The 12,412-nt window shown below is 39.6% G+C and overlaps 1 long non-coding RNA gene across 1 annotated transcript in view; it reads right to left on the bottom strand.

Annotated features, from left to right (window-relative positions):
- Nucleotides 1-2,231: 2,231 nt before the first annotated feature.
- LOC126614433 (uncharacterized) overlaps nt 2,232-12,412 on the bottom strand; it is a 34,701-nt gene continuing 24,520 nt past the window's right edge. Inside the window, exon 3 of the long non-coding RNA XR_007620388.1 lies at nt 2,232-2,450. This is a non-coding gene — a long non-coding RNA (uncharacterized LOC126614433). The remainder of the gene's footprint in view (nt 2,451-12,412) is intronic.

The following is a 12,412-nucleotide window of genomic DNA, read 5'->3' as shown; positions in this document are numbered from 1 at the left end:
TTCTTGGTAAACATATCATGCATTCATAGTTACGAATGTCTTGTCAACACTTATGATTTTCATGGAACGTAATGATCTCTGATTGTATCTCTATTATTCATTCATGTATGGGACCTTTGGAGAATGATTTGGGTTGTCGCATGCATTCATCCAATTCAATGAGTAAAGGAAAATCTGAGGGTTAATTAGTGCATCACGGTTAATCTGGGGTGTTACGCTTCATAATTTATTGAAAAGCAATTGGAAATCGATTCATGTACAAGTGTGTCATTTGTGAAGAATGGACCTCTAGCTAATCCATCAACCATCTTATTTCCCAAAATTCGTTTTACAATCTGTTTAGTTTTACAATTTGTTTGTTTGTTTCAAATTCGTCAAAACCAAATCCCCCTTTACTTTAGAGTATCAATATAGTTAGAATTTGTCTTAGTTTGTGATTTTAAGTGTTTTGAGTCAAGTTTAATTCAATTTTCATCCAAATCACTTCCTAGTGTCTAGTTTGAGTCTATTTAGTTGTTTTAAGCTGTTTTGAGTCATTCTAGTTAGTTTTGAGTCTTTTCAGTTTGTTTTAAGTTTTTTGAGTCTTGTTAAGTGTTTTCAAGCTTAGTTTGTGTTTTAAAGTCAGTTTAGAGTAGATTAGCAATCCCTCCTAATCATCGGTTTAGAACGATCCCTACTTATCCATACGACAATTGTCAACAAGAGGGTTTAATTTGTGTGTTAAGTTAATTTTCACATCAATATGGAAAAGAGAAGGCTTTACCTGAAAGTTCTTCTTGACTAGAATGATTACCAACTTGATTGGCAAAGGATGACTTGTTCTTGTTTAACATCTAAAGGATTTGCTTGCAATCCTCCTGAGAAAACGGGAAACTAGGCATTGTCTCATGCTTTCCATTTTTGACAAAATTCGAAAGTGTGGCCTTTCCATCTGCAAAAAGTGTACTTGATATGTGCACGACAGTTCTTGGTGGTGTGGTTTGTATTATTTTACTTTCCACATTGCACCTCATTGTTCTCCTCCACAGGTTCTTGAAACGAATTCTTCACTGCAAAGACATCAGCCTCCGGTTGTGTACTCTTCCCATTGGAAACCTCTGCCTAGCATTCATGTCGAAGGACCAACGCATATGCCTTGTTTACCATAAGCAATAGTTCAAGGATTAGAGTATTGCTTCGAACCGTAACATACAATTCGTTTAGTCCCATAATGAACTTCATGGTTTTCTGAGTTTCAACATACGAGGTCATCTCCTTCTTCGTTCCATAACTGCATGTTGGAATAGAACACAAAGCATCACATTTTGTAGACTTTTAAGTTTAGTGAAGTAAGAACTTACACTCTTGTTGCCTTGGACGCAGTCATGGATCTTGTTCTCGACAGGGAACAATTTGACTTATTCACATGTGAGAACCTTTCCTGCAAATCGGTCCATATCTGTCCAGCGTTATTGTAGTTGATGACACTCCCTGAAATTTCTTTTGACATGGAACCTAGTAGCTATGTCTTGACCAAGTTGTTGCAACAATTCCATTGTTACAACTCATCAGGATTGTTTTCACTTGGTTTCTTGATTATCCCATTGACAAAGTCGAGTTTGTTCTTAACTGTTAAGGCCATACTCATAGATTGAACCCATGTGATGTGGTTGTCTTCCACCAATGGCTATGGCACGAGGATTGCAAGGGTTGGTCCGAGTGATGGAGATAAAGTGGATGGTTGGGATTTTCCCATTTTGAATGAGAAGTCATGCCTGAAATGGTTGACCTCGAGTCTGGCTTGTCGCCCATGATCGTGTCTGCCTTATAACTGTGCTTTGTGTTTTTCCCAGATTAATGCTCTTGTACCATCTAAGAAAACGAATTGTATTGGAATTGTATTTCCTTGTATATTCATTCAACTAGGTTTACATTCTTATATACATATCATTCAACACATTCCTGTCCTATTGCCTACAATCAAGGCCGGACCAAAGACTAAAAAAGGAAGTAAATAACTAATTATCAATTTACAATATATGGTAAATCAATCAGAGATTTCTTTCTCAACAAAGAGTCCTAAAAAAGGATGGAGTATGAGGCATACCACATTCAGGACATTTCACATAGTTGTCATTGGATAGAACAAGTCATGAACCTCCATATACCTCGCATCTTTTTTGTGTTATCGGTTAGTGTTCTTGGAAATTTTGGGATGCAAAACTTCTAATTCTAAGAGAAAATGATGATCGAAGAAGAATAAGATAAGAGTGGTATCGATATTCTCTTCTTTGCAAATTAGCAGAGGAATGCTTCCATTTCATTCACACTGAAAACATGGGACTGCAGCAATATATGCTTAGTATCCTAGTTAGTTGCACAACTGGAATAATCTCAATTACAACCAAATGATCTCAGCCACTCATTCGGTCATAATCTAGGATTCTCACACATGGCATCCATAGCCTTACCTCATTTTGCCTTACACTTGTCAATATTCTAGACTAAGTGAATACATAATTTAGAACAAGGCTTATTTCTAAAGGGGTTATTATACAAAATAGTCCCTGAGATTTGCATGATCAAAAGAAATGGTCCCTGAGATTATCCACCATCCAAGATTTTGGTCCTTCTGTTAAAAACTTTTTGGGCAATTTTCAAAGCTTCCTAACTCAATCGATTCTTAACCAAATTCAACCCATAATATATCAAAATGAAGATAAGAAAGTGTAGAACAAGAGTATACCATTTGGAAGCCTAATGATTGCCTAAGATGGTCGGAAAATAGCCTGAAAGGTGACTGGTCCGCGGGAAAACTGGAAAACTAGCCCGAAACTGGATAAACTTTAAACGTTCATAACTTCTTCAATACTCAACGAAATTGAGTGATTCAAAGGCGCAAATCATAATTCTCTATGAGAGGAAGAGAATGGTCCCTAAGATTTAAAATCAATAGAAATGGTCCCTGAGATTATCCACCATCCAAGATTTTGGTCATTCTGTTAAAAACTTTTTGGGCAATTTTTAAAGCTTCCTAACTCAATCGATTCTTAACCAAATTCAACCCATAATATATCACATTGAAGATAAGAAAGTGTAGAACAAGAGTATACCTATTTGGAAGCCCAATGATTGACTGAGATGGCCAGAAAATAGCCTGAAAGGTGACTAGTCCGCGGGAAAACTAGAAAACTAGCTCGAAACTGGGTAAACTTTAAACGTTTATAACTTCTTCAATACTCAACGAACTTGAGTGATTCAAAGGCACAAATCATAATTCTTGATGAGAGGAAGAGAATGGTACCTTTTTTGAAGGCTAACTCGCCGTGGTTTGGCTAGAAAACTGCTCAAAAGTGGCTAACTCAAAAATGGTTAGCCACTTTCGAGTCGTTGTCCGACCAAATGACGGTGATTTAGCCTTCGAAATGGTACCATTTTCTTTGTCTCGTCGAGATGTATGATTTTCATTTTGAATCACTCGATTTCGTTGAGTATTGAAGAAGTTATGAACATTTAAATTTACCTAGTTGCTGGCGAATTTCCAGTTTTCCCGCAGACTATTCACTTTTTAGACTATTTTCTGGTCATCTCAAGCAATCATTGGGCTTCCAAATAGATATAATCTTGTTCTTCACTTTCTTATCTTCATTTTGATATATTATGGGTCAAATTTAGTTAAGAATGATGAAGTTACGAAGCTTTGAAAATTACCCAAAGAGCTTTTAATGGAAGGACCAAAATCATGGATGATGGACAATCTCAGGGACCATTTATGTTGATTTTAAATCTCATGGACCATTTATATTGATCATGCAAACCTTAGGGACTATTTTGTATAATAAGCCTTTCTAAAATAGCTCATAACTTACAATTCAACATTCCCCTTTAAGTTTTGAGATGACTTTACTCCAAGTTTATCTTTGAGATAGTTGAACTTGTCCTTTGCCAAAGCTTTAAAATGTCTGCCACCTGCTCATTTGTAGGACAATATACAAGATCAATGATTCCTTCCTACAAAGCATCTTTAATGAAGTGGTATCTTCGATCAATATGTTTGGTTTTCTGGTGGAACACAAGATTCTTAGTAATTGCTATTGCAGATATGTTATCACACTGCAATGGAGTAGCTTCAGTTTGAAGTTCTCCAAAGTCATCTAGCACAAACTTGAGCCAAATTGCTTATGTAGTGGTCTGAGATGCACTTATGTACTCAGCTTCTGCTGTTGAGAGTGCTACACAGTTTTGTTTGACAAAGGCCCATGAAAAAATACCACTGCCAAAGGAGAAGGCATATCCAGAAGTACTCTTGTTGTCATCAATCGACCCACCCTAATCACTATCACAAAATCTGATCAAAACAACATTCATTCCTTTCACATATTCCAGCCCATAATCTAGAGTCCCTTTAACATATCTCAGCACCCTTCTTGTTGTCTTATAGCGCTTGTTGGTAGGTTTGTTCATGAATCTGGCAAGCAAGCTAGCATCATACATTAATTAGGTATAGTGGCTGTGAGATATAAAAAGCTGCCAATTACTTTCCTATATTATTCTTCACAAGTTGGTCCACTCCCATTATCTTTGCTTAATTTCTTAGTTTCTACCAGTGGAGTAGAGTCTGGTTTACAATCATTCAAACCAAACTTTCTTAATAAAGAAGCATCATACTTTCTCTGATGGATAAATATTCTTGAGTGAGTTTAAATAATCCACATACCAAGAAGATGATGAAGTAGGCCAAGATAAGTCATTTCATATTTTTCCATCATATCTTATTTGAACTCTTCCAACATGATTTTACTATTGCCTGTGTACGCTATATCATCTACATAGATGGACACAATCAGTATCTCAGACTCTCCCCTTGTCTTGGTGTAAAGAGTTGTTTCACTTCGACTCTTTTCAAAACCACAAAGAGAGAATTAAGTATAAATCTCTCCATACTAGGCCTTAGGTGCCTATTTTAAGCCATAAAATGCCTTGTGGAGTTTATAAACCTTGTTGATGTACAAAATCAGCGAGGACTTTGGTACAATAGAAAGTGTCAAGTTTGTGACCTTTGCTAGATTGCCCCGGTCACTAATGTGGATAAGTATGTAAATGGATAAAGACAGGGAAGCAAACACAAGATGTACGTGATTCACCCAGATTGGCTATGTCTATGAAGTAGAGGAGTTCTCATTAATTGTGAAGGGTTTACACAAGTACATAGGTTCAAGCTCTCCTTTAGTGAGTTTTAGTGAATGATTTAGTACAAATGACATTAGGAAATATTGTGGGAGAATGATCTCCTTTTATAGAAAAGAGTTTCTAGCTCTGTTCTGACATTGACACGTGTTGTGTTGTGATTGGTTTCTGATGTTGACTCATGTCGCGCTATGATTGGATTCTGATGTTGACACGTGTCGTGTTGTGATTGGCTTCCTGGTTAGAGAGACACTCTTATGGGTCCTAGATGGTATAACGTTGACCGGTGCTTGGTAGTTTCAGGATTGGTCAATTATGGTACAAACAGTGCTTCCCTAAGTTCCCGAGTGAGGGAAGTTCCTCGGTTGGGGACTTGCAAGATCTAAGCCGCTGAGTAATCACGAAACTTCTAAGTACCGAAGTGTGGTATCGTTTTCACTTGCCTTTTCTGTCTCATAGGTAGATGTGGCATCTTCTCTGGAAACACTTTTCCTCTATCCAAGGGTGGTATCTTTAACCGGTGGAGATGCACAAGGTAATGTATCAATTTCACTTGAAGCTTACTTGTAGTTTCAGGCTTTGTCAAGCGCGATACAAACCATGTAGTAAGAGTCCCCCAAGTGGCCAAGCTAGGAGATTTGCCGAAAGAGGTGACAGACAAGGTAAGCAATCAGAGTTCCAAGCAATCAGTCCCAAATCAAAAGTTTGATTTCGAGTTCCGGCTGATTGTTCTCATTCTCCCTATCTTACAGGCAGCAAGAAGGATAAAGAGAAGCAAAAGGAGAAGAGATGATATGAGCCACTTTTGCTTTTGAAAAAGTAACTTTCTATAAGCTTACTCTTGAACCGGGCTGGAGGGTTTTCTGGTTTCCTCCAAAGTATAAGGTCGACTCAAAAATTTGAGGGTCAAAACAAGTCCCTCAAATCTAAAGTACGTTCGACCCTGATGATATGGGATACTTTTGCTATTGACAAGGTAGTGGATATGGCATGGTGAGGCTTTGCTTTTTGGCGACGATGTCAGTGAAAGGTTGTTGAAGTTACTCGAGCTATTCGGATAGGGCAATGATGTCGAGCTTGGATTTGACTTAGACTCATCTGTCTGGATTATGCGGTTCTGCAGGGAGGGCGTCATGCTATAGTAATCTGTTCCAGCTCATCATTGAACTTTCTGCTTCAATCTTTTGCATCACAGAAGTGGTGTGCAACCTTTGCATTTGAATGGTCGTTCAAAATACTACTTCTCAGAGACTCATCCATGCTTGGCAGCTTCAGTGTAAAGAGCCAATATTGTATCGACTGTTCTAAGGTATTTTTCGAATAAATTCGTGATCTTGACAACAGTTGAGGATGAGTACTTGAAAGCAATGTGAGGCAAGCAACCATGCAAAGATTCCGGGCAATCAGTTCCAGATCGAAAGTTTGATTTCAGGTTTCGACTAATTGCGTTCTTTCTTTTTGTCCTGCAGGTAAGAGTAAGGGCAAAGGAAAAGACAGGAAAAAAGCATGATATGGGATACTCTTGCTTTTAACCCTGATGATATGAGATAATCTTGCTATGGTGTGGCTTGTTTACAGAGGTATTATCGGGGGGGGGGGGAAAAGAAGCTGAGTATTTTGAGGGACTTTGCTGAGAGTGCCCTCTCGGATGTGAAGAAAAGTTGAGCATTTTTTTTATTTGCAGGTCTGCCTGGCTGTGGAGGATGGAGGTCGACATATATATGAATTGTCCCAACAGCGAGTAGTAACGCTGTTCCTTTACCCTTCTCGGTCGTAGAAATGTAGTGGGAGCTGCTGTTTTAACTTTGTCAGAGCACTTTCAAAAAGTGGTCTGTGGTATCTGGAAAGCTGATGTTGTGTGTGAAGATTGCAGACAAATTTTATCCAAGGAAATCTGGCTCTCGAAGTTCGGAGAGCGATGCCTCTTCGGTTTTCGAATAAGCAATCCTGTTGGGGATCTGGCTCTTGAAATTTAGATAGCGGTGCCTCTTCAATTTTTGAGAAAACAATCTTATTGTGAGTCTGGCTTTCGAGATTCGGATAACGGTGCCTCTTCGATTTTTGAGAAAGTAATCCTGGTGGGAGTCTGGCTTTCGAGATTCGAAGAGCGATGCCTCTTCGATTTTTGAGAAAGCAATCATGTTGGGAGTATTTTCTCAATATGAGTAAAGGTTGGGTATTTTTGCCAGTCTGCATTGCCACAGAGCACAGAGGTTGACACATATAGGGACTTTCCATTTATCAAGCTATGGTGCTGTTCCTTTACCCTTGTGGGTAATAGTAGGGTAGCTGGACCGTCAAAATTTATGTGTCTAAACTTTGTCAGAGATCTTTGGTAAAGTTATATGTGGTACCCAAGGAGCTGATGTTGTGTGTGGAGAATGTCGACATATTTTACTCAGGAAAATCCTATTCTCGAAACTCGGAGAGTGGTGCCTCTTCAATTTTTGAACCAACGGTCCTGCTGCCCTTTCTTTTATAAGGGCACCGATTGTGTACAAGAAGTACTTTCAGAGAGTTATTGTTTGTAGGAATTTTCCCCTTATTTTTGTACTTCAGAGATTTATTGGACCTCAGTTCTCCTTCATCATTTCTGAAAATGTCTGGCTCATCCGATCGTCGTTTTGACTTGAACTTTGGTGAAGAGGCAGCTATGTCTCCTCAAGACAACATATGGCGCTCATCTTTTTAATTCCCTACTGGTCTTCTTACCGTTAGGGACTCTGTGATGAAGAATGATATGACCGTTGCGGTGGTGGCCAGGAACCTTCTCACTCCCAAAGATAACACTACTTTCCAAACAGTCTGATGAGTTGGCTGTTAAGGATTCTCTGTCTCTCAGTGTTCAGTGTGCAGGTTCTGTGTCTAATATGGCCCAATGCTTATTTGCTCGAACCCACCAAGTTGAATCATTGGCGGCTGAAGTGATAAGATTCAAACAGGAGATCAGAGGGCTCAAGCATGAGAATAAACAGTTGCATAGACTTGCACATGACTATGCTACAAATATGAAAAGGAAGCTTGACCAGCTGCAGGAATCTGATAGTCAGATTTTACTTGATCATCAGAGGTTTGTGAGTTTGTTCCAAAGGCATTTATTGCCTTCGTCTTCTGGGGCTGTACCGTGTAATGAAGTTCTAAATGATCAACCTTCGGTGCCTTCTCATTTTGGGGTTCTGCCCAGTACTGAGGCTCCAAATGATCACCCTCCGGTGCCTCCTCTTTCTGGGGCTGTGTCGACTGCTGAGACTTCTCATAAGCAACCTTTGTGAAGGCTCTATCGTGTTTATTTATTTTGATTCATGTACATGTACATATTTGTAACTTATCGAAGATAGCAATAAATAAGCTTTGCTTCATTTCAATGTATTTTGTTAAATACACCAAGGCCTCATTCACTAAGTTCTTTGAATTTTTTATTTTTTTGTTGAAGCTTGTATGTTGAAGCTTTGTGAGTGAAGCATGTAGGTTGAGGTAATGCTTCCTTAATTTCCCGAGTGAGGAAAACTTCTCGGTTGGAGACTTGAAAAATCTAAGTCACTGAGTGGTCATGAGACTTCCGAGTATCAAGGTGTAGTAGCATATGGTAGGAGTCCCTCAAGTCTCCGGTCGAGGGAGTTGACGAATGAGGTGTCTTGCTAGTAGCCAATTTTCCAGAGTATCAAAACTTCACTATTTTCCTTTTTAAGTGGTAGCCCAAAACTCCTCCTTCATATATTTGGTATGAAAGTTGTTAGGCCCAAAGAAAGGGAGGCCTAGGCCCTTTTTTTTTTTTTTTTTTAATTTCCGAATTTTTGAAAATATTTTTTTTAATAGGTGAAGTTTTGATGTTGAAGTTTTATAGGTGAAGCTTTTGTGTTGAAACTTTGAGGTTGAAGCATTGTTGGGTATCATGAATTGATTTTGCTTCACACTATCTTGATCAAGAGTGCGTGAAGCTTTTGTAGGTGAAGCTTTTGTGTTGAAGCTTTTGTAGGTGAAGCTTTTGTGTTGAAGCTTTTGTAGGTGAAGCTTTTGTAGGTGAAGCTTTTGTGTTGAAGCTTTATAGGTGAAGCTTTTGTAGGTGAAACTTTTTTGAAGCTTTTGTAGGTGAAGCTTTGGAGTTGAAGCCTTTGTAGGTGAAGTTTTGGAGTTAAAGCTTTGTAGGTGAAGCTTTGGAGTTGAGACCATAAATTGATTTTGCTTCACACTATCTTGATCAAGAGTGTGTGAAGCTTTTGAGGATTGTAGTTGCCCTCCATTGATAAAGCTTTCTTGACCCCATAAATTGATTTTGCTTCACATTATCTTGATAAAGAGTGTGTGAAGCTTTTGAGATTTGTGGTTGTCCTCCATTGATGAAGCTTTTGATTTCCACCATAAATTGGTTTTGCTTCACACTATCTTGATCAAGAGTGTGTGAAGCTTTTGAGTATTGTGGTTGTCCTCCATTGATGAGGCTTTTGTGTTCACCCCCCCTTTTTTTTAAGGGGGAGAGGAAGAGCTTGTGTGGAAGTTTGAAGACTTTCCATGTGGGGTTTTCTCATGGTTTGAATTTTGAATTTTGAATTTTGAATTTCTTTGGCCATGTTGAACCATATAAGAATGATAAGTTTCCACTCTTTTCATTGTCTTCATTTGCTCATTTTGTAGTGATTTTTGGAGACAGAGTGCTTTCTAGTTGAGAGGGATTCTGGCATTGCTTTGCACCATTTTCAGGTCGGTAGTCTTCTCCACTAGATCACATGTTTTCATTCTTGTTGAATTGTTTGAGTGTTCATGTATTTGGTTGAGAACATAATGAACTGATTGAGCTTTTCTTCATACCCTAGGAACTTCCTTATGTTTCGATCTTTCATGTGGTGATAGAGTTTGTTTCTGTTTGTTGTAGATGTCAGAGTCTTGAAGTCCTAGTGATGAGGGCACCCCTAGCTCTAACTCTAGGTTTGAGCTTGCAATGTTGGAGTCTTCAGGGCCTTTGTTAGAGTCTTGTACAAAAAATTTGAGATTGGGTGATCTTTGCAATTGTCAAACCTTAGCCAATATTGGTTTTTCCTCCATCATGTCAGTGGGTGAGAGGGTTGTTTGTGACGCCATACCCATATTTCACTCTGATTTCACAGCAGACCATTTAATGAAAAACTTGCTAGATAGCGAAAAGCAGCTTGAGGCCCTAAGGCAGTCATGTAGTATCCCTCGTAGTGTAGGAATGCGCTTGGTGCATCATGAAGAATTGTCTTCTGAACAGCCCAAGGGTCATGTTATGTTCTATACCCAGATATTATTGATTTTAGGGGTGAAGCTGCCTTTGCACTCGTAGTTGCAACAGATGCTATCTTTCATTGGATATGCGCTTGGGCAACTCTACCCTGCTTTTTAGGATACCTTGATTGAGTTTTATATTATTTGGATGGAATGTGGGTTAGGTGAGCCTTCCTTTTATCAGTGGTGCTACTGCTATAAGATGCGCTCGGTGAAAGCATATACTGGGTATGCCGAGTGTACATGTCAGAGTGAGTGAGAGCGTATTGTCTTTGGTAAGAAAAAGGCGTACTGCACTTGGAAAAACCGTTGGTGCTTTCTTTATAATGATTGGGAGTATGCTAAGGGTGTCACGTTTGAGCGACATGTTCCTACTCACTTCCAGACCGTAGGTTGTAATGTATCCATTGTTTGCATTACTTGCTATTTGTTGTGATTTTCTCTTGCTTCTAACATTTTTCTTCGTGCAGTGATGCGAGGGACCATCAAGCTGTCCGGACGGGAGCTAGCTGACGTAGAGAAGGTATTGAGGGTGCCCAAAGAGGATAGACACTTAGGCAAGCTACGACCCTTATTTCGAAAGTACGGTTTCCAGCCCTTAGTGTCAGAGTGCCAGAGACGAACAAGTAATTTGTATCTTTCATTTCGCCCCTTCTTTCTTTTACAAAGTTGCATTCCTTACTTTGATTTTTCTTGTTCAATTAAGAAAGTGGGCAAGAAAGGGGAGACTATCGCCAAGAAAGGGAAATCACCCATGTTAGTCCTCATAGGCGACATTTTGTTTCACAAGGGAGCTTGTAAGCATCGGGTGAGGCCAACCCCTAAACCTAAGTCACAAGAGGAGGTCCTCAAGATTGCTGCCTCAAAGAAGGCTAAAGTTAAGGCCATCAGGTGTGCTGCTGCCATAGTTGCAGGGGAAGAGAGACGATTGTTGCCTCCTCTTCTTACCATCAATCCCATCTTTCCTCCAACCATGAAGTCTACTGACCAAGCAGGTGACCATAACTCCAGCCGTAAGAGGAAGTATAAGGAAGAGGTTGGCAGCATTCATTGGAAGGACTTGAAGGTTGCCATGCAGCCAAGTAGTTTTAGGTATGTCAATAATTGCCTAGTAGGACGTCGATCCACTGTTGATGAGCTTGGCGAGCCGCTAGATGAAAACAAATCAGATCGTGATCGAATGATGAGGTTATCTTCTTATGTAAGTGTTACTTTATCGTTTCTTTATTTTCTCCCCTCTTTTTCCTGGTAGCGATGATCATCTTATCATATAGGTCATGATCGAGTACGATGATAGATTACGAGAGGTCGAGCGGTACAAGGCAAAGTTTAAAGAGAATATGCAGCTTGTGAATGACGCCAGAAAAATGAGCAAAGCTTTGGCTGATGCCATCCATCTTAAGGATCAAAATTTTGAGAGTTTGAAGAGGCGGAATGGTGAGAAAGTGAGGCTCAAGAAACAATTGGAAGCGACTAAGAAACAGTTGGAGACAACCATCCTTAAGGTTTCCAAGGTTCAAGGGGAGTTGGATAGTGCCTTGGTTTAGGTTTTTGGGCTGAAGAGGAGTATCCCAACTGAGAGGGACGTAGCCGTGCAGGAGTTCTTAGGTTCCCAGGCCTTTCAAGATGCCTTTAGACCTCACTGCATCCTGGCGGCTAATTTTGAGAAAAGGAAATTGATGGCCGTCCTTGAGCATTAAAACAATGAAAACATTATTCAAAAGTACCGTGATGAGATGGATGAGTACCGACAAAAAGGTGAAGCCCTCATCCTCGCAATTGATCCTAGTAATGATGATGACTCTGATAATGAGACTAGTATCGGTGAGCAGTCTCATGAGAGTGAGGATGGTCCTGGAGATGCTGAGGAAGGTGGTAATGATGATGGGGTTGAAACACAAAGTGATATTGTCGGGGGTTCAGCCTCAGATGAGGATGACTCCTAATGCCCTCTTTTTCTGCATGTACTATGGATGTATGAGTTTATTATTTGTGTGGCATGTGC

Source organism: Malus sylvestris, chromosome 3 (genome assembly GCF_916048215.2).
Source record: "Malus sylvestris chromosome 3, drMalSylv7.2, whole genome shotgun sequence".
Classification (NCBI taxonomy): Eukaryota; Viridiplantae; Streptophyta; class Magnoliopsida; order Rosales; family Rosaceae; genus Malus; species Malus sylvestris.
This window is presented reverse-complemented; position numbering and strand designations above follow the sequence as displayed.